Source organism: Arachis hypogaea, chromosome 16, assembly GCF_003086295.3.
Source record: "Arachis hypogaea cultivar Tifrunner chromosome 16, arahy.Tifrunner.gnm2.J5K5, whole genome shotgun sequence".
In the NCBI taxonomy this organism is placed as follows: domain Eukaryota; kingdom Viridiplantae; phylum Streptophyta; class Magnoliopsida; order Fabales; family Fabaceae; genus Arachis; species Arachis hypogaea.
Window position 1 is genome coordinate 144,951,972 of NC_092051.1, and position 22,450 is coordinate 144,974,421.

At 31.9% G+C, this 22,450-nt stretch overlaps 1 long non-coding RNA gene and 1 pseudogene across 4 annotated transcripts; one reads left to right on the forward strand and one right to left on the reverse strand.

Moving 5' to 3' along the window:
* Nucleotides 1-9,016: 9,016 nt before the first annotated feature.
* Nucleotides 9,017-10,090, forward strand: LOC112697520 (probable galacturonosyltransferase-like 1; annotated as a pseudogene).
* Nucleotides 10,091-15,073: 4,983 nt separating this feature from the next.
* LOC112697521 (uncharacterized) lies at nucleotides 15,074-18,937 on the reverse strand. Of its 4 annotated transcripts, XR_011874647.1 has the most exons (8): nucleotides 18,299-18,937; nucleotides 18,125-18,226; nucleotides 17,896-18,042; nucleotides 17,558-17,653; nucleotides 17,037-17,264; nucleotides 15,625-15,754; nucleotides 15,346-15,407; nucleotides 15,074-15,264 (listed from the first exon to the last, which is right to left on the reverse strand). It is a non-coding gene; the product is annotated as an uncharacterized lncRNA (long non-coding RNA). The 4 variants fall into 4 exon arrangements; XR_011874648.1 differs by lacking the exon at nucleotides 15,346-15,407; XR_003151255.3 differs by lacking the exon at nucleotides 17,558-17,653 and having other exon boundaries at nucleotides 18,299-18,932.
* Nucleotides 18,938-22,450: the final 3,513 nt, after the last annotated feature.

Here is a 22,450-nt window from a genome sequence, read left to right on the forward strand (position 1 = left end):
TTGTCAATACAAGTGAGGCATATTGTTTTGCTCCCATAATTTTAAAAAACACCATAAAATCCAATGATTGGGTATTACACAAAAATTGTTTTAATATACAAAAAAATTTAGCCCTTTTCTACTTTTCAAATATTATTTTATCACGTTTATTTATTTCACAACTTTAAAATAAGTGCTTCTATAATAAGTTAATATCTTTTTAAATACAAAATAATTTATTTATAATTTATGTTTTAAACTCTTTTTCAAAAGAATTTAATTAAATTGTTTATCCAAACTAATTCTATTATGTAATATATGTAATAGTTTATGCTTTTTCTTTTTCTTTTTGTTTTTTATTTTATTTTATTTTTTGCTTATACTAGGTACTATGAATAATCAGATCTCCCACAAAGAAACTATCAAATCAAATATATCATGTTGCACAACCTTTCATTTCAACTTTAGCGAATGTTAAGTCCATACTGCTTGTTGGTGGGGTTGAAGTGAAATCAGACATGAAAAAGTTAGAGGAAAAGGCGCTAACATACTAGTTGGCACACCTGGGCAGTTCTATCACATGAATCGCATGGACTTTCCAGATTTCAAAAACTTTGAGGTACATATATTTTTCGGTTTGGCAGTTAATTTTTAAGGATGATTATTGCATGTTAATTCACAATTTTAGCAACCAACTCTTTTGTTTATAGTTATAAAATTATCAAACATCTGTTACAACGAATCCCTTAAAATTTACACTCTTCGATTTTCTAATATATCATATAATATAATCTCTTAATTTATATTTTGCATATTAATATTTAGGTTAGAGGGACAACACGTGAGTTTAGAACAAATATTTATTTGTAAACTGTAAATTCTAAAAGATCAAGGAGTTTATGTACATCAAGGTAGTGGCGGAGCCACATGATAAGAAAAGGGGTAATGTCCTCTAATTTTAATTTTTTATATATAAATTATATATAAATTTTAATTTAATTTTTTTAAAAATTTTATTTTAATATTATTTTATTGTGTAAATACTTTTAATTTTTATCTAATATTTTATCTTACTCTATCCCTACATTAAGGAGTACATGTAAAAAATAACCATTTTTGATAAAATATTTGTTATAAATTTGTTATGTACTAAAATAAAAATATAAATATGTGAATTTATAATTCTAAAAAGAGAATAATTAACAAAATTACAGGAAATATATATTCACACTTCTATTTTGATAATATCATTTATTTTTTTTATAAATTTATACAAACATATACTTTAAAAAATTATGTATAGAGAAATATTATAAAAGCTAAGTGACAATATTGTTACCCAAATTATTTAATGTGCAATAATCATATAATCAATTTATATTCCAACAAAATATACTAAAATTTGTTTTTTCTAATCGTGAGTTATTTTTACATGATATTAAATATTAAAATATATTAAGATTAATTAATTTTTATTAGAATTATTTAATATATTTAAATATTTATGATAAGATATTATATTTTTATTATTTTAATTCTCTTAGCATTTATAAATACCCTTTTATATTGTATATATCATTCTACTTAACTTGAATACACATTGATACACATTTTTTTTATTATTCTCTCTTACCTTTTTAACATGGTATTCGAATCATAGTATCCGGCTTCCTTGAAAAGGATATGTTATTTTTCTTTTAATAAAATCATGTATTTTTCACATTTTTTCTTTATGTCATTTTTTTCTTGTTTTTTGTTATGTTTTTTTTTTCATCCTACTGATTAGTCTATCAATTTTGTTTGTATCTTTCTAAGTTTAATGAATTAAACACCATTATCATCCGCTACATACATATTCTTATGGAAAAATCAGATTTTTTCATCATCTTCCGACAATTCATAATCTTTTTTACAGTTTTGTCTGCACTTTTCTTGTGCCAGTTTTGTCTGCTCTTTTCTGTAGCAATTTTGGTCTGTGTTTCACTTGTGACAATTTCATCTGCACTTCCCTTGTAGTAGTTCTGTGTGCGCTTTCTTGCGGCAGTTTTCTTTCCGGCAATTCAGTCTTCACCCCATTCTATCAGTTGATACAATTTTTTTCTTTATTTTATTATTTTAAATAAATTTTAAACTTAAGTTATCATTTGAGTTTGAGGGGAATGTTAGAATATATTATGATCAATTAACTTTCATTAGAATTATTTAATATATTTGAATATTTATTATATATAGCGACTTATAGGCTATTACATTTTTATTATTTCGATTCTCTCTTATCATTTATAAATATCTTTTTATATTGCATCATTCTATACAACTTGAATGCACACAAACTTTTTTTTACTACTTTCTCTTATCTTTTTAACATAGAGTTAGAATGTAATTAGGATGAATCAAGATCAATAAGTATTAATTATATTTATTTAGCATATCTGTATATATGTGTTAGAACAATAAAAATAATAAAAACATAATATCCTATAATATACAGATATACTAAATAAATATAATTGATGCTAACTAATCTTAATTTATCCTAATTATACTCTAACATTAAAATTTGATAGGAGAAAACATTTTTAAAACTAATTTCTAGAGAGACAGTGTTGGTTTGGATTAATTTTTTTGAATGAAAAAGTATTTTTTTAAATAAAATATTTTTAATTAATTTTAAACTTATTTACTTCTTCTAAAAACTAACAAAATCTTACTAAAAAAACAAAAGACATTTTTAATATTTTAATTTTTTTAAAAAATATATATCCAAATGTAAAAAATTATTTTTGTCTATTAATTTTTTTTTAAATACTACTAAAAATAACATATTAGCTGCGATTTTTTTTCGAATTTTGACTTAAATTCGCAAGTAATTTTGTTTCCTGCAACTTTTACTCCTAATTTAAATCTGCAGCATATGACCTCATGGATAACTATTGCATGCTGTGGGTTTTTGAATTTGCAGCTAATTTACTAGTGACTTTTACTGCGAAAAACTTGTAAAATTTGCAGGAAATTTGGTGAAAAAATCAAACACTTTTGTCTAATTTTGATGCAATTTCAGCTGCAAATTTTTGGCATGTATGAAATTTGTAGCAAAATTCACAAGTAATTATTACAGTAAACTTCACAACTAACAAAATTTGCAAAAAAGATAGTAGCTAATTTTTTTGCAATAAATTTCGTAGACAATTAATTTATAATAAAATCCGTAAGTAATTGATACAGCCAATTGCACAAGAAATAAGATCTGTAACAATAATTCGCAAGTAATATTTTTCTCTTTTTGATGCAAGAAATAGCTACCGTATTTGCTATAAATCTTGCAATTTGCAACAAACATTTTACATATTGTTCATGAGTGATAAATTTGCAATAAAATTTATGATAATTTTTTGAAAAAAAAAAGTTTACAAGTAAATTCACAATTATTTTATTATTTTTTACTAGTAGAAAAATAACAAAATAAATATTTTTTTAAAACTAATCCAATCTTACCAAGACAATAAAACCTTGATCAAATTTGGAGAACCAAACTATTTAAACACTTTTTTTAACTATGATAGCTTGTCTAATGTCATACTAAGTGACGGTTAATGTTTCATTTTAATTTTCCGTTGAAGTCATTGACCGGTCAACTAGATTAATTAAATCTGAAGGATTAATTGATCAATTTAAAAACTGAAAAATAGCATATTCAGAGACTAATTTACTTAGGTGGATATACAAAGCAAATGCACCATAAAAAAACATAAAAAAAAAGAGAATACAAAGCAAATGCATCATAAATGCCGATATACTTAACAGTTAACACTAAAAAGTCAAAATGTCAACCTTTTGCATTGACCCCGGTGTTTTGCATGTCAACATATTACATCCATTCCAGTTTCCAAATTCAATTCCAATGATTCTAGTGCTCATCGTGAGATACCAATCAAATTGTTCTTTTGGTTTTGCGCTATAATCAAATTTGTAATAAAATTATTTTTTCAATTTTTAAATTTGGGTATCAATTTAGGGTGTGTTTGGCAAAAGTATTGGTGAAGAAAGAAGTCGTTTGACCTTCTTAAAAGTTTCACGTTTATGTTTGGCAATTTTTTTCTTTATAAACGTAGAAACGATTCTGCCTTTGAATCCACTTTGAGAAGAAGCTAAAATTTGTAATTTCTGCGTTTCACATTCATGGTTGCTAATTACCTTTAGAAAATTAGGTGAGAAAAATTTTTTTTTACCAACTTTACCCTTCATTTTCTTCTATAAAAAGGATACCAATAATTATAAGTTTCACAATAGTTCTCTGTAGTTCTTTCTACTTTTTATAGTTCTTCCTTCCATTTTTTTCCATCAAAATCGTTCAGATTTGTTTCAATCACTAGTAAATTAAATATTTTAATTTTTTTATTATTTTTAGTACTTATTTTCATATTTAAATTTTTAGTGTTATGATTTTGGATGTTATGTTTTATATGAGGTTTTTTTTTGTCATTTTTTATATTATTTTTTATATGTATATTTTTTATGAATTTTTTTTGTTTGACTTTGTTTATATAATTTTTTATTTATTTTATTGTATTTCTTTTATTCATATGACAAATATTGTTGCTTTTTTTTATTTCTTGTAGTGTTATAATTTTTTATGTATTTTTATTAATTTTTATGATTTTTTATTATTTTTTGTTCATATAAATTCTTTTTTCTTTTATCTTTTACTACTAGAGGTGGCAATACGTACCTTACCCGCGGATACCCAATCCAACCCCATTCGATCGGGTAGGGTTGTCAACAGCAGGTAGGGTATGGGTTGAGCTTTAACCCTACTCGACCAACCCGCACCCTATATATGTATATGCTATATACTTATATAAAAATATGTTTCAAGTGGATGTTAAACTAAAGATCTTTCACTAAATGCAAAAAATCCTTAGCCACTAAAAGAAGATTATTAATTGATAATTTAATATATATTTTTACATAAAAGTCAGTTCTATTTTAAATTATTATCAAGTTATATAATAACGTTATATTTTTTTTAACCCGCGGGTAGGGTCGAGTACCCGCGGGTTAAGAACGGGTAGGGTTAGGGTTGAGATATTCTCAACCCGCGGGGTTAGGGTTGGCTCCAAACCCTACCCTACCCTATCCTACCCATTGCCACCCCTATTTACTACATTGTATTTATGTTGTGTATGAAATTTTTTTTATTTATTTTATTCATATGAATTTATTTAGTTTTTATTGTTTTTTTTTCATATGATATATGTTGTTGGTTTTATAAAATTTTTATTATTTTTTATCTGTATGATTTTTTTATTTTTTGATGTACTCTATCTTTGTTTTATATTATTATTTTTTATTTTTTATTTTGACTTTATAAAATTTGTAATGGTAATTATTATATATTAGATTTATTATTAAATTTTTGTATAATATAAACCATGATCCTATAAAAAAAAGACAAAATAAATAAAAATTAATTATAAGTAACAATAAAACCATAAATAATGAAAATTTATAGTCCAAAATAATACCGAATTAAAGAGTACGAGAAATATTAGAAAAATTATAGAATATTTTTTTTGTTTAACATTATAAAATTTATAGTACTCTCTTTCATTTTTTTATTGTATTTATTTATTTATATAATAAATATTTTTATATTATTTTTGTTAGGTTCTGTTTTTGTATGTATATAAAAAAATAATTTAAATTGATGTCTTTTTTAGTAATTTTTCATCTAAAAATGATTTTGAGTAGTATAATCCAAATAACAATTATTTTGCTATAATCAATTTTCATACAAATATTGCCAAACACCCAAACTTACTTTTCATTAAAATCAATTTTCTAAAATTAATTTTATGCAACCTCACACGTTTGTAAACTGAAATCCAAACACACACTTAGTCCTTCAGTTTTAACCGGTCAATGGACGAGTTTGTCTTTCGAAAAATGCTACTTATACAATAAAATTCAGCCTTTAGTCAGATTTTAATATTATTTACTTATTTTTTATTAAAGACATATCCTATTTTTTAGATACATATTTATAATTAAACTTAATTTAAATTTTAAAAACTTAAATTTCTCTAACTTTCTACCCACTTCATAGTTAGTTATTGTTTCTTTCCATCTTTTACGTTACTTCATATAAGAGACACTGTTTCTTCTTTTTTTTCTTTAATGTTACATTCTTAAGTCTTAACAATGAGAAGCACCTCTCATCTTTGAGCTAAACCAGAACGTTCTCATCGGTGAAGTCAGGTAGCACCCTTTTCTTCTTTTTTTTTTTTTAATTATTATTATTATTATTATTATTATTATTAAATCAATAAAGTTTCTAAATTCAGTGAAGTTTTCAAAATCAATTAAATACACCTTAATTTTTTTTATTCAAAATATTTAAAATTTATATCAAAAATACATCTAAAATTAAATAAACAACATAAACACATTTAAAATTATGTATTAATACATCTAAATTATTATTATTGTAGTTTTAAATTATATATTGAACACAAAAAAATAAACTCAAATACACATCTAAAATTGTAAGAATGCACTCTAAATATTTTATCAATATATTTAAAATTTATGTAAAAAAACTTATATATATACATAAGAACATAATGAACAATGTAAACACATCTAAAATTAAGCATAAACTTATATATGTACATAAGAATATAATAAATAACATAAACACATTTAAAATTATAAAAATACATTTTAAAAGTGATGAGGAAAAAACAGAACAACAACATAATAAAGCCTAAAATGACAAAAAAAAGAAAATGAAGAAAGAAAAATAAAATAGAATACCTATGAGAGAAAGAAAAGTAAAAAACATAGTAAACGCAAAAAAGAGAAGGGGTTAATGAGAAGAAGAATGAATGAATTGAAAGCCTGCTTCCATTTATAGACCAAGTAGCAGCAGTACCAACACGAATGTATGGGTATTTCACGACATAGAAAAATAAATTTTGAATTTTAACTAATTTAATTTTTGTATGTATATTTAAATTGTAATATATTAATAATTAAATATATTAAATTTAAAACAGAAATTTAAAATTGAAATTTAAATTTTAAATTTTAATTTTATTTAGTTTGTATTTTAAATGTGTATTTAATTTTAAAAAGATACTAAATCTATTTATAATTTTTAAATGTGTTTATTTTACTTATTTTTTAAAGTATTATAATAAAAAGTTGAATATTGTACAACTTCTAAAGGATACCTAGTTGAATTGTTTTTATTATTGCTACCATGTGCATCCTCAACAAACACCAATTTCCAACACGGCGTTAATACTCAAAATGGCCCCTGAAATTTGACTTCCGACGTAATTTAGACCTTAAATTTTCAATTGACTCAAATTGTACCCTGAAATTTTGACAGTGCCTCAATTTGGCCCTTCAAACGTTTTTCGTCACCGAAAAGCTGACTTGGCAATTTTAAATGACACGTGACACTGTAATAGTTAGATGACATGGCCAAATTTTTCAAAGCATCAATTTAATCCCTCACAATTTGAACATAAACTTAATGGTTTGATAAAAAAATTATAAAATAAAATAATAAATTACATAAATATCCTCATTTTCTTCTTCTCACATCTTCTTCCTCTTTTTACATCTTCTTCCAACATCCACCCTCCAACAATCACTATTATTATCATCACACTAACCACTGCACCACTAAAATATATTATAACCGATTATTAGATCTTAATGGTCTTTATAAAAAAAATATGAAATAATTTTGCAAAATGTCATTAATATCCTTTTTCTTTATCATCTTTTTTAAAAAAAGAACCTCGAGTTCTTCCACCAACCTTTTCAAGTGTGGCCATTGACATTCATGAAGGTTGAGGCGCTATGAATCTTTTCGACAGGAATTGTTCTTCATATGACCCTTCCTTCATGGCACTTTATCACCTATATATGTAACTAAGCATTGTAAATTGAGATTGCAAATTTTGGATCTTTTTTTTTTGAGATTTCAATTTTTAAATTTGTCAAATAGGCATCGACCAAAAATTTTACATCCATATTTATTAGGACTCCCAAAACTTATTATCCTAGGTGTTAATAAGTGTTAATAGAGATTTGGTGGTTTGAGATTAAAAAGTTAAATATGTGAAAAAAAATGAGTCAAATGAAAAAAAGAAAATAGAAAAAATAGCAGTAATAGAAAAAATAAAATATAAGAACTAACATTCTTAACCTTTTGTTGTGTATTATGTGAGAATTATGTTATTTGCAATAAGAGCCAGGGAAAGAACAAATGAAATTGAATAAGGTGTAGTGATGTATAGAAATGGGAGTGAGAGAGAGAGAAAAAGAGGAAAAAAAAAGGGGTAAAATTGTAATTTTAAAATAAAATGATTATTTAAAATATTTAAATATAAATATAATTATTATATAATTAATAAAATGGTTGAATCTTAACCATTAGTTCAAATTTTCAATGGTTATGATTCAAAAAGAAATTTGGACCACCAAAAATTAAAATATACTTTACCCATTTAAGAAAACTCCTAGTATGTTAAATACAAAAATTATTTGTTACTAATAAAAATAAAAGTTTATCTATTTTGTGTCTTATGGAGACATGTTAAGTTTATAAATTAATAAATTTTTTATTAAAAATATGAAAAATTTTAAATTTTTAATGTATTTATTTTATATTTATTAAATGAAAATATTTAAAAAATTTTAATAATAATAAACTTATCATGTGTACTTAGTACACACATTAACTACTACGATTTGGGGGAATTGGGGCTGCGCTAGGTTTTATGTTCAAATTGTTAGGGGTTAAATTGATGCTTTGAAAATTTTGGTCATGTCATCTAACCGTTACAGTGCCACATGTCATTTAAAATTGTCAAATCAGTTTTCTGATGACAAAAAACGTCGAAAGGACCAAATTGAGGCATAAGTCAAAATTTCAGAGTACAATTTGAGTCAATTAAAAATTTAAAGGCTAAATTGAGTCGGAGGTCAAATTTTAAGGTCATTTTGGGTTTAACTCTTCCAACACCAATTCAAAGAGGCACCTCAATTCTACAATTTCCCAAATTGCCCCTCCATTGAAGACAATAATTACATATGCTCTGATGAACTAGTTCATGTTGCAATGACACTAGACAAGACATACATACGAGGTTCCATGGCAGTAATCCTAAGTGTCCTTCAACACTCTTCATGTCCACAAAACATCTTCTTCCATTTTGTTTCATCAACAAAATCCAACTCATCATCACTCTTACACACCACACTCTCAAAATCATCCCCATACCTCAAATTCAAACTCTATGACTTCAGCGACGAATTAGTGTCTGGTCTGATTTCAACATCAATTCGCTCCGTCCTCGATTGCCCTCTAAACTACGCAAGATCCTACCTCCCAACCATTCTCCCAACATGCGTGAAAAAGATCATCTACCTCGACTCTGACCTCGTTCTAGTCGATGAAATTACGAAACTAGCCTCCACCCCATTAAACAAGGATCAAGTTCTTGCAGCACCGGAATACTGCAATGCAAACTTCAAACTTCACAGCTTACTTCACTCCCACGTTTTGGTCCAAGCCTTCGCTTTCACTAACGTTTGTGAATCGAAATGCTTGTTACTTCAACACTGGGGTGATGGTGATTGATCTTGAGAAATGGAGGGAAGGAGATTACACAAGGAAGATAGAGGAATGGATGGAGCTTCAGAAGAGGATGAGGATCTATGAGCTTGGATCGCTGCCGCCATTTTTGCTGGTTTTCGCGGGAAAGATCGGAAGTGTGGATCATCAGTGGAACCAGCATGGGCTTGGTGGAGATAACTTTAGAGGTTTGTGTAGGGATCTTCATCCTGGACCTGTGAGTTTGTTGCATTGGAGTGGGAAAGGGAAGCCATGGATGAGGCTTGATGCTAATAGACCTTGTCCTTTGGATGCTCTTTGGGCACCTTATGATCTTTTGATCACTCCTTTTTCTTTGGGTTCTTGATCATCATCAACAAAATTGTTTCTTTTTATTGGATCCATGAGTTGTTTCATAACTAAATCAACATTGCAATAGGTCGATCAAGATGACACGATAAAATATATTTTATATCATCTAATAGTTTTTATTTATCGTCTTTACATAAAAATAATTTCATGTGAGTAATCACTTTTTTTTAAGTAGTATTTAATTGTTTTTAAATGTCGAATTACATATTAGATAAATTTAAAAAAGTTTATATTTTTTCAATAAAATAAGAAAACAAAGATGAGTTGCAATGCTGATTGGTGAAGCAAGGAATAAATAAGGGTAAATAGAAATTTCTTGCTTTTTAAGATCATATAGCTAGGAATTTTTTTTCAATGTGAAAATTAGCTATGTACAGAATCTGGTTCTAGAACATTTCTAGTGGGACAAAGCATATGCAGGGGAGAGATCATAGAAAGGTTGATGATCCTTTTTGTTGATTCATTCTCAAATATTTGAAAAACTCATTTCACAAGAGAAACAAGAGGAGGATTATATTTGTGATTCGTGAATGAAGGAACAAAGATGATTAGTTTGGTTTATGAGTTTTTCATTGAGGATAATTGTATTATTAGAAAAATTTATATAGGGATAGAGATATCTTTTATTGGATACAGAGAGCAATTTTTGTTTCTAACGAAGAGAATAAAATAATAAAGTTTCTTTGGCATAGATAATTTTCACTTTACATCTTTAGTATCCATTTGTTCTCTGTTTTATTATAATTATTTAGTAATATGAAGTTCCGATTTTGTTACTCTACTATGTGTGTGTATGAAAATTGGAGGCAACTTTTGATAGCCCAATCTTAAAAATTCAATATGAAATATAATATGAATAATATTATAAAAACTAATACAATTTATTATTTTTATTCCGTAGTTAATCAATAATATTTAAAAATATTAATTTAAAATATGGTTCTAAACTGCTGAGCTAAATGTGTGAGCTACTAATTAAAAGTATTGACCAATGTAAATTAATAAAACTAGTACACATAAAATGTTCCTCTCACCAAACATTATTATATGAATTATATGGGTTGAGTATAGTACAAATACAAAAGTAAATGGTCAAATTCGTCACTAAAAGATTATTTATTTGAGAAAATGACAATTTAGTCCCTGACCTTTTAACCTGAGGACATTTTCGTCCCTGAGCATTGGAAAATACATTTAAATCTCTGACGTTCCTTAAAATAAGACCGATCAGTCCCTCCGTCCATGAGCCACCCTCAGAACGGACGGAAAACGCTGAGCTGGCTCCCCCTATGCTGACCTGGCTCATCGGTATTCCCACGTGGCAAGTAAGTGGGATGGATGTTTTGAAAACGGGACACATTAGTCCCTCTAACACAAAACGACGTCGTTCTGCCCTGGATACATTAGTCCCTGGACACATTAGTTTCTCTACAGGACCTTCCGCAATGTTGTACTTGGAACACCATTCTTTCACCTTGGTTCTCAACTCCTCCCAAAGAGGCAAGCATCTACCAATCAGTGGTCGCTCAGCTTCAATGTCCTGAATCATTCCTCTTATGACCTTCACAATGGAATAAATGGCTTCTAACTCATTCCAAAAGCCCTCGTTGTTAAAATCCTTGATTAAACTAATGAACCCCTGAAGCTGACAAGAAGTATTTACCATCCAATGGTTCTGAGCCTCCAAGTTCCTTAAAGCCTTGGCCTTGAACTTGTCTGCAACAATCCCAACACACCTTTGAACAACACTTCCACTAGCACCAGTCACAGTCTCCCACAGAACCTCCTCAGCATAACTGGAAGACACAACTCCACCAGTGAACAAAGCCTTCTGGAACACACTAGTACCATTGGGAAGATTCACCACAAACTTCACCAAATTCTCACCACCACAACACAAACTATACCAATTCATATTCTTCCAACCATCACTAGCCACCTGAAAGAACATGGCATCCCTTATCTTGGCCTCAGACTCAGCCTTGGCCTCACTGAACTTAGCATCAAGCCTTGGACCTGAGATTTCACGCCTCAAAGTATTTGTTGCAGGCAAACCAACCTAGCATAGAAAAGGCTGAAAATTTCTGTGCTCAATTGTGGCCAGAGACACATAACCACAAGTCTCGTACAACCAATCAGAGAGCAACTCAAGGGCAGAGTTGACCTGCTCCTTACTCAAAGCAGGACCAGGTGAGGTCTTAGGGCTCTTGAGCTTCTTCACACTGTCCTCAAACATAGCCAAAGCACACAAATCTTCCTTCCCACTAGACAGCACTAAATGCTGCTGCTGCTGATGATGCTGATGCTGATTATGATGATGGTGCTGGTTCACAGAGTTACCATGCAACTGAGTGTACCCAATTTCACCACCAAAAGGACCAAACTTTGAAGACTCCACCATTGCCAAGGCATGATTTTGATAAGGAACAGGTGATGCAGGTGAAGCCATATTCCTGCTATTGTTGCTATGGTTCGAACTGGTGTTGACCACTGAGATTGGAAGCGAAGAAGGAACCGAACCGGGCCTCAATCCTGTGCTGAAATTGGGACACAGTACCAAGCACCCTTTCCCTTTATGGCTTTGGTTCGAACCGTGATGAGTGCGTCGAATCGTTTTGTGAGGGCTTTGGCGGCGATGTCATCAGGGGAAGGAAGAGGGTCGGTGGAGTCGGTGGAGTTTGTGGAAGCCATTGTTGGTGTTGGTGTGAAAAGGGTGTCTGAATTTTGTTCCAAAATGGGGTCTTTGAGGTGAAGGGTCAGAACAGGGTGGATGTTATGGTGGTTGGGGGTGGTGGTGAGGGTGGTGGCGTCACCATTGGGGTGTGTGTAACTTCAGGGCAGAGCTGTGTGTAACTCCAATTCCTCAAGCCCCTCCTGTGTTTGAGGGACTAATGTGTCCAGGGCAGAACGACGTCCTTTTGTGTTAGAGGGACTAATGTGTCCCGTTTTCAAAACCTCCATCCCACTTACTTGCCACGTGGGAACGTCGATGAGCCAGGTCAGCATAGGGGGAGCCATCTCAGCGTTTTCCGTCCGCTCTGAGGGTGGCTCATGGACGGAGGGACTAATCGGTCTTATTTTAAGGAACGTCAGGGATTTAAATATATTTTCCAATGCTCAGGGACAAAAAATGTCCTCGGGTTAAAAGGTCAGGGACTAAATTGTCCTTTTCTCTATTTATTTTTTAAAAAGGTCTCTAAAATATTTTTAATTAAATTCATTCTTCAAAAACTTTAAGTTAGTCACATTAATCCTTTCGTCACTTCTGTTGCTCACAGTATCAAAATTTGCTAATATGACATGTTAAATGGTCTTTCAAACACATGCAAATATAGGTTAACTTATACGAAAAATACTACATAACATTTTTACACCGACATAACAAAGTTATCACCAAATGAACAGTATAATGAGAACAGTAATATGTACTTTAACACAAGAATACCAAATGAATCTACTAAATAAATAGAAATATGACTATCTAGTATTTTGCGATCGAAAATGTGAAAGAGAAAAGTGAAAAAACTGGACGATTAGTGAATAGTACCTTCAATAATCTTTCATCTTCGATTTCTGTGTTTCTTGATGAAGATTTCAAACATAGCTTTGAGATTTCCTTGAATTTTCACGAAGATTTTGAGTGATTTTTTAAAGATTTTGAGCGTCGTTTGAAGTTTGATTGTTTCAGTTTTGATCAAGGGTGAAGAAGCATTTTTCATATTAATTTGAAGTTGGTTTTTGTTGGATTTAAGCCAACTTAGTTGAATTTAGATGTCAAAAAGACTTGCATGTGTAACGAAACTATTTTGTTTATTCTTTGGATTTTTGATGTTCTGTTAGAGGATTTTGTTTTGTTTTGTTCCTTTGCTGTTAGGATTATCTATTTCGTATTGTTGAGGATGATCTAAAAGTGATGTCTGAATATGTAGTGGTGGGGAGGGGGTGAAGTGCCACTGAGCTAAGGCTCTTCGGCGTCTATTTTTTTCTCATTCAAATCTTCATACTGGATCACTGTTTAATTATGTCATGGTAGAAGCCTAGTGTCTATTAAGCTAGTTTGTAAAACTGTTTCAAAAGAGAAGCAATGCAATGATTTTGCAAATAGGTTCAGGGAAGTTTGTTACTTATTATTTTGTTTCCCTTACAGGTGATTTACAGCATATCATTGTTGTTAAGTTAATGTACCTGAAGATATGTTAAGCCAGTTTGTTTCTGTAAATAAGTATCAAGTCACAATTAGTTTGTAGGCGACTGCAAACATTGGTACATTAAAATGCCTTATTTTCACAAATATACTATATTAACATTACCACTACCCATATCTTCAAAGTAGGTAATACAGATTGAAAAGATTTTGAATATGTGAATGCAAGTTTGAAGGCATTGTAGATTTAAATTCTCATCATGCACCTAAAATTAAATGCTTTGCTGTAGATTGCCGTAGGATTCTGTCTTAGTGTTCAATAAAACCGTTTTTAATTTTGTACTTGGTAATGTGGGTTTTGATGTGCTGACAAATTTTTGAGCGCTCACTATTCAACTTTAAGCTGTTGCTTGAATTTATTGAAAAGGTATCATACTTTTCGTAAGAAAAAGATGTGTATACATCTTAGTAATTGTGCTTATTTTGATTGATCGTGAATTATATATAGGCTATCATCAAGCCTCAGTATGTTGACCACATTCCAAAAGCAGTGCAAGGAAATGTGGGGCAGGTGCTTGATCAGAAAGATGAAAGATAAGAAGGCAGAGCTTTGTGCTGATCTAGAGCTTAACCAAGTTATAGATTGTAATGTTGGTGATCTTTCTGGTGGAGAGCTCTAAAGGTTTGCCATTGCAGTTGTTGCCATCCAGAATGCAGGGATATATATGTTTGATGAACCCTCTAGTTACCTTGATGTGAACCAGATACTTTATAGGATTCCTTTAGGATTCCTTTCTTGTTATAAAAGGCCAAGGCCCTCAAGATACCAATTTAACGTGCCTCGAGGAATTTAATATGGAATAGATTTACGCTGTTTGGGTATGCTAAATTTGTCGTCATAGTTGATGAATGATAAGACATTCTAACTTCTACCTACTTTGTAATTTGTTGATTTGTCAAGGGCAATGCTGCAATTCCTTATAAACTGAATTCAATTCTCTTGAATACATCACCAAATAAAGCAGGTGATACAACTGATATTGAATAATGGAACAAGATTCCAATAAAGTAACTTCGCATCAAAAAAATAAGAAACAACCTCTTGCTCAGGTTCCTGCCGATTCAGAGAAGTTTGCTATGAGAAGATCAAAAGGTAACATCAGATCAATGAAACTCTAGATCAAACATATATAGACAGAGATAAATATAAACTAACCTTTTTTTAATGTTTTAAATGTCTAGTCCTTCCACATATATAAGTTAAATAAAGGATTATTGCTGGAAAAAAAGAATAAAATAAGTTTAAAAAAATAAGTAAAAGATTATAAATTAATTAGCACTTGCTATGATTCATTGATACAAATTGTATTCGTGAGCTCTATAGATAGTGACATGATTTCGTAATGCTGTACAAATAGTTCATGAATCTTCAGAAGTGAGTTTGGCTGCAAATATATATAATAAAAAAAATCAAATAATATAAAATTTTAATTACCTTTCCATTTTGGGTTTTCAGGAAATCCAAGTGTGTTGCATGCAGTTTTTATAGAACTTTATGATGCTTCCGTTGGATTTATACTGGTTAGGATATTTGTCTTTTGCATGATTGTAGACCGTAGACATCGCTGGATGTATATTTTCTTTAAATACCCATTGTCCAAATGCAGAGAAAAATCCATTGCATGATTGTATCCAAATGCAGAGACGAGCTTGGGGAAAAATCCATTTCTACAAGCCAGTCAATACACACATTGCCCCAAAAATCTGATCCTTTTGGTGAGGCTCCAAAACAAAACTAAATTATACCGGTTTTATATCTTTAAAAGAGAAAATCAAATTGATGATAGCATAGCTTCTCAACTTCAACATTGTCAGGCTTGTCTGCAAATAGATGGATGGTTAATGACGTGTAAAATTATTGATCTCAGATTCTGTACATCATGCATTTGTTTTTCATTAATATTAGTAGCATTCTGTCTTTCCATATTTGTCAAAATACCACGAAACTACGTAAAACTGGATAATTCAACTTTAATAGAATCGATCTTCAAGTTACCATGATATCCTCTCCATGAACATCATCTTCAAAGTTGACAAAACAAGTTTGAAAATCAGTATAAATTCCTCCCTTATGTACTAACAACCAACCTGTTGCTGATCGCTTCTGGAATTTCTCTTTCAGCCAAATACTTAAGCACGATTTATAATAGCCCGTGATTGCCTTTCCCTCGGAGAGATGCAGAAAAGACATTCTGAGACAATTTTCATAATTGGTATTACAGAAAATGTCTTTGATACTATCTTTTACCAGTATCAAAGTTAGCCTTTTCACTAAATTCATGAACCACCGCCTTTTGTAGAAAGGGAAAAGTTAGCCTTTTGCATCTCTTCGAAAGAAGGGCAATCACGGACTATTATAAACAGAGCTTAAGTATTTGGTTGGAAGAGAAATTACAGAAACGACCAGCAACAAATTGGTGGTTGTACATAAGGAAGAAATTTATATTGATCTTCAAACCTATTTTGGCGACTTTGAAGAAAATGTTCATGAAAAGGATACCATGGTAGCTTGAAGATCGATTCTAAAAAAATTGAATTATCTAGCTCTAGGCAGTTTCGTGGTATTTTGACAAATATGGAAAGCCAACATACAACTAATATTAATGAAAAACAAATGCATGATGTCTAGAATCTGAGATCAATAATTTCACAAGTAATTAACCGTCTATTGTAGACAAGTCATGTTGAAATTGAAAAACTATGTTATCATCAACTTGATTTTCTCCTTCAAAGATATAAAAACCCGGTATAATTTTTTGCCTTTCATGATTACTTTTTTTTCTTTTTATGATAATTTTTGTGTTAAACTAAAATTATTTCAATTTAATAACACGGCAACCGGCTTACCACAATGATGGACGCTGGACGCTGAATCCAGTTTTGTTTTGGAGCTTCATCAAGAAGATTAGATTTTTGGACAATATGTATTGGCTAACTTATAGAAATGGATTTCTCCCGAAGCTGACTTATAATTATGTTACTGTGTCGGTGCTCACTGGGAACGAAGAAGGCTTCGGTGCTGATGGCTGGTGGGAACTGGGAAGTGTAAAAGGCTTCGAGCCTGAGAGCAGCAAACTGCATAAACAAATACATTGAACAAAATAAATTTAGCACCAATTTACAAAATCAAGATCCTGATTACAAAATCAAGCAATTTACAAAATCAAGATCCTGTTTACAAAATCAAGCAATTTACCAAATCATTAAACAAGCAACAATACCAACAATAACTTAATTCAACAATACTAATTCAACAATATCCTGTTTCTCGTAACATACTAAATCATTTAACAATATCCTGTTTCAACAGAACAGCAAAACAAAACACAACAGAGACAGTTTCAGTAATTCAATAGAATAAAACAAACCAGAAGCAGTTGAAGCAATTGGAGATGAAGTAATGAACAACAGCAATTTCAGTCAAGTTGAAACGGTGCTTTGTGTCCGCTGGGTGAGTTGTGGTGCTGGGTGAGATGAAGTAATGAACAACAGCAATTTCAGTCAAGTAATGAACATCACCAGTCAACTAATCAGAATATTTAATCTTCTTGATCGATCGACCAACCAATCAAACAAACAATCTCTCTTTCAACACAACTCAATTTAATTTATAAGACTCACAAAATTACAAAAATATACCTTAAGCATTAACATCGACTCATAACAACTCTGGAAAGTAAAACAAATTTTAGAAAAGCGCCCCTACCTCAAATGCCGACACTATAACCCATATGCGCCAACATAACCTTTTCTCTCGATCTTAAAATCACCGCCAGCTTCAACCACAGCTTCACTCGCTTCCGCAAGAACAGGAACAGCCCTTACTCACAACATGCGGCCCCGATACTTAATCCTAAAAACATTAACGTCGCGAAAACCTTAATAATACATAACTGAATACTAACGCGAGGGTTTTTCAAAACATAACTACGTACTGAAATCACAAAACGAAGGAGCCCCAACTCCAAATCGACCCGGGGGTAGCTCCGACCATAACTTCAAGCGACAGCGGCGAGCAGAAACCCCGGTGACGGCGGCTGTAACAACGCGCAGTGTCAAGAACCTTCCCGGAATCAAAAAAACAGAGATCAAAACCATAAAACCGTTACCGGCAGAGTTTCTCGGCGACGGCAGCGAGGTTTCAAATGACAAAGGCAGCGTGAAGCTCCGGGGGTGCAGCCACAGTGGCGGTGGCTCCCAGTCTCCTCTTCTGTTCGTGTTTCCTCTCTCTCAGATCGGATGGGTGGCGGACCTCTAGTAGCAGCGATGGAGCATGAGACGGCGGCGGCTGGGCTTGTCAGCGGTGGCGGCGACGATGCGGCTCGGTGACGGTGACGCGGTGGTGGCGCTGGCTTCCCTCGGCGACGACGACATGGATGGCCGCAGCGGCGCGAATCCTTCTCCCTCTTCGCGCCTCTCTCTCTGTCGATCTTTCTCTCCTCCGGCGTCGGTGGCTGGCGCGATGGCAAGCTAGGCAGCGGTGAGGCGCAGCTAACGGCGAGGCGTGGCGGATTCGGCGGATCGGTGGGGGGGGGGGCGGCAGCTCTCTTTCTTCTCCCTCACTCCCTCGACGCTCCCTCTCTTTTCCCCCTTCCCCGATTCTGTTTCCCCCTCTTCCCTTTCTTTCTTTCTTTCTTTGTTTCTTTTTGTGTGAAGCTGGTAGGTGTTATTAGGGTTTGGGGAAGGGAAAGATGGTGGGGGGAGAAGGGTAGGATTAGGGTAGTTTAGGTCATTTTTATTAAAACTAGGAATAATAGTGGAATTTTATGAAATAAATAGAAAGTAAGATAATAGTAAACATTAAATTAAATATAAAGTATTTATCTTTAAAAAATACCTTTTAATTAATAATTTTTAAATAATTTTTAGTTAAATACTAATTTAATAAAAATTAGAAATAAGTAAATTAATTCTCCTTTATTTATAAAATAAGGTTAAAAATTTATATATTAAAATTAAAGCATATAAAATACTCATTATTTTTTAATTATAAAAATTCTAAATAAATAAGAATTTACTCAACTTATATATACAAATCTCTAAAAATATAATTTTAAATAAATATAACTGATCACATAATTTATTAATAACTTTTTGAAATTTGGGATCTTACAAAAGAGATAGACAAAAAAATTTAGAAATAAAATTTATTAATTTTTCAAAAAAATATTTCCTCTCAATTTATTAAAACTTCAGATATTACTAAACAATTTAAAAGAAAAAAAGAGAAAATGGAATAGTAAAGACGTAAAGTAAAGAAGTGGATACACTATTAAAACTATCTAATATCTATACCAAAAAAAGAAAGAAGAAAACATTATTTTTTTCCTCTTCATTATAAACAAAATTTATTCCTGGATCCAATACACGATATGCAGCTCTTTTTCTATATACCCATTAATTTGTTTACAAATTTTCAGATTTTGTTTTTGATATCGAAGTGATAACAATGTTTTTTCAAAATGTGGGTTGATGGAATGTTATTCTCAAATGTGGAACCGTTTAATTAGATAAACAAAAATAGAACCGTCCGATTTGTGAGGATATAGGAATCGAACTGAAGAATTTGTGAAATCGAACCAATGAATTTGTGAGAGTACAGAAATCGGACAGAAATTAAAAAATTTAAAGTATAAAAATCGGACTCTCTGATTTGTGTATCTTTCACATTTTTAAAAAATACAAAAAATTACAATGTTAAAATATATCACTACGTTTACTTTCATATACAAAAAAAGAGATACAAATTTTTCTAATATTACATTTATCCTTCAATGACAAACTCATGAGCTAAACTAGTCGTCTTCATTCCTTCATTCATCCCTCCTTTCCTTTGTGAGAATGAGTTTTTCAAATTTGTCTAAATGCATCAACAAAAACATTTTTAGTTTCTAATTACTCTTAGTATTGCCAGTCATCTTTAGTTTCTAAACCACCTACTATACTACCTTCCATTTTTTTATTTGGAAATTGGAAAAGTTGTTGAATAACCTCAATCCTCATCATAAGAGAGACAAAAAAAAGTAACTCGGTCTTAAAACTATGTGATAAGAATAATACAACCTAATCTACTCTGTTCAAGAAAACATATTCCTAACAGCAACATCTATGCTACAGTAGTTTCCCCTTTAATGTCTTGGTCTTCAGCAGCAAACCTGTCCACAATGGATAGGGTCATGAATTATTAAGTTTGAGACATTATAATAATAGAAAGAACAGTGAGAAGAGAAAGGTGCATGCTTACACATAGTACTTCATATGGGGACCAACTTTAAGATTACCCTTGGATTCAACCTTAGCAGAAAAATTACCATCTGTTTGGAGCTTGACTCTGACATAAGGAACAAAGTTAATATAATCATTTGGACCCTCAATATCCATTTTAATATCCATATAATCTGTATTAATGAAGAGATAGATTAGACTTTCTTTGCTTGTATGGTGACAACAAAGAACGTCAGACAGCATCCCTATCTCATCCAAATCATTCACATGCACAACTGCCGCGGGTTTCTTCTTAGACAAGTCATAGATCCACCAAATAGATACAAAATCAATAATAAGAAGAAAATCACTGCAACCCAAACGAACGAATTTCCTATAAGCTCGGTAATCACGAACCGGCGGAAAATTGCACTCAAAGGGGCTCCAAATGTTGGCATTCAAATCATATGACATGAGCCATTGATTCACATCATCAGAAGAATACAACACAATGAGGGTTTCCCACAAAAAGTAAGAGTGAGGATCCATGCGCACGCTAGCGGGCACTTCCCTCTTTTCCCAAAATTCTGATTTTAGGTTGTAGATATCAACCCATAAATCATCACCAATGAAGCACAATTTGCCATCGTATGGAATTATTATGGGGCGCAATTGGTCGGGGAAGAAGATGGTTCTGCATAAACTCCAAATCCAAGTATGACCATCATACTTGAGGCACCACATTTTTTCAGCGTAATCAAAAACCCGTTCTGTTGCAATATTCTCAACCAGGTAACCAATAAAGAACAAGCTGAGACCAACAGAACAAAATTCTTTAAATGGTAATCTAGAATAGGTTGCTTCACCATTTGGAAGAGGCCATTGGACAGTTACAGGACCTCCGTCTTCAAGATCAACAGTTCCACTCTTCATGAAGTTGGCCTCACTGATAGTTAGCATCCGGCGCCTGTAGGGTGTACTTCTATCTCCATCATCCACATTTTCCACCAACATATATATGCATTTTGGATCACAACAACCAGCATCATCCTGTAACTAAGAAAACAATCATAATATTTAGGACAAAATTAGATCACCAGTTTAAAACAATTATCTATCAAATAGAAAGCATTTCAGTATTTAAGTATTGATAATAAATCGAATCCTGGCGAGAGATGGAATATGAAACCAAAAATTATATAAAGGATAAGAGCATGCAGAAATCTACCTCAGCTTCAGATTCACTGCACATGCCATTAGCAACTTCTCCCGAAACCGCCGCAACAACACTTCCCCACCACTCTTCAAAATCAGAATCGTATTGAACATGATCCAAATCCCTAATATGATTGACGGCCTTAGCCATCAAATTCTTACCATCCCTTTTGCCCACCACAAATGCAGTGAAACTGCAAGCCTTCACAACAACCGCTCCGATCCCAAAGCTTTCCGCGTTATCCACGAGCCAACTGGCGAAGTCCTTTGCCCCTTTGCTGTTGTCGGCGAACGGTAGGGGAGGTTGGTTATGCGAAGTTGAATGAAGGAGGAGGATGAGGTTCTCCTTGGGTAGGTCTTCGGGATCGTAAGTCCGAGCATCTACGACCTCCAAAACGAGGCCTTTCGACTCTAACAAATCGCAAAGGCGCTTCGCTACGGCTTCTGCAGTTGAAAATCCGATTCGCGAAACGAACAGGATCTTGCCACGAGGATTGCGTTTGGGTTGCTCTTGATGGAGTGTTATGAGATTCTCTTTGTGCGGGCGGAGGTGAGACTTGTAGATTAAGAAGGATGCGGCAGTGGCCGCCGCCGCCGCCGCCGCCACGCTGGACAGGATAGCGGATACCGATACATCCCTCGGTAACGAAGGCAACCAAAGGGGCATTATTGGCTGGATTTGGATCTTCTAAAGTATGATCTTTCACCATTTATTTTATAAGTGGGGTCAAAAATAAATATAAGAGAGAAATCATTCAAAGATAGAAGATCACATTTTACTCTCTACAATAAAAATTCAAAATTTAGAGGATTCAAATCCTTATTAGTTATAAGCTCAATTT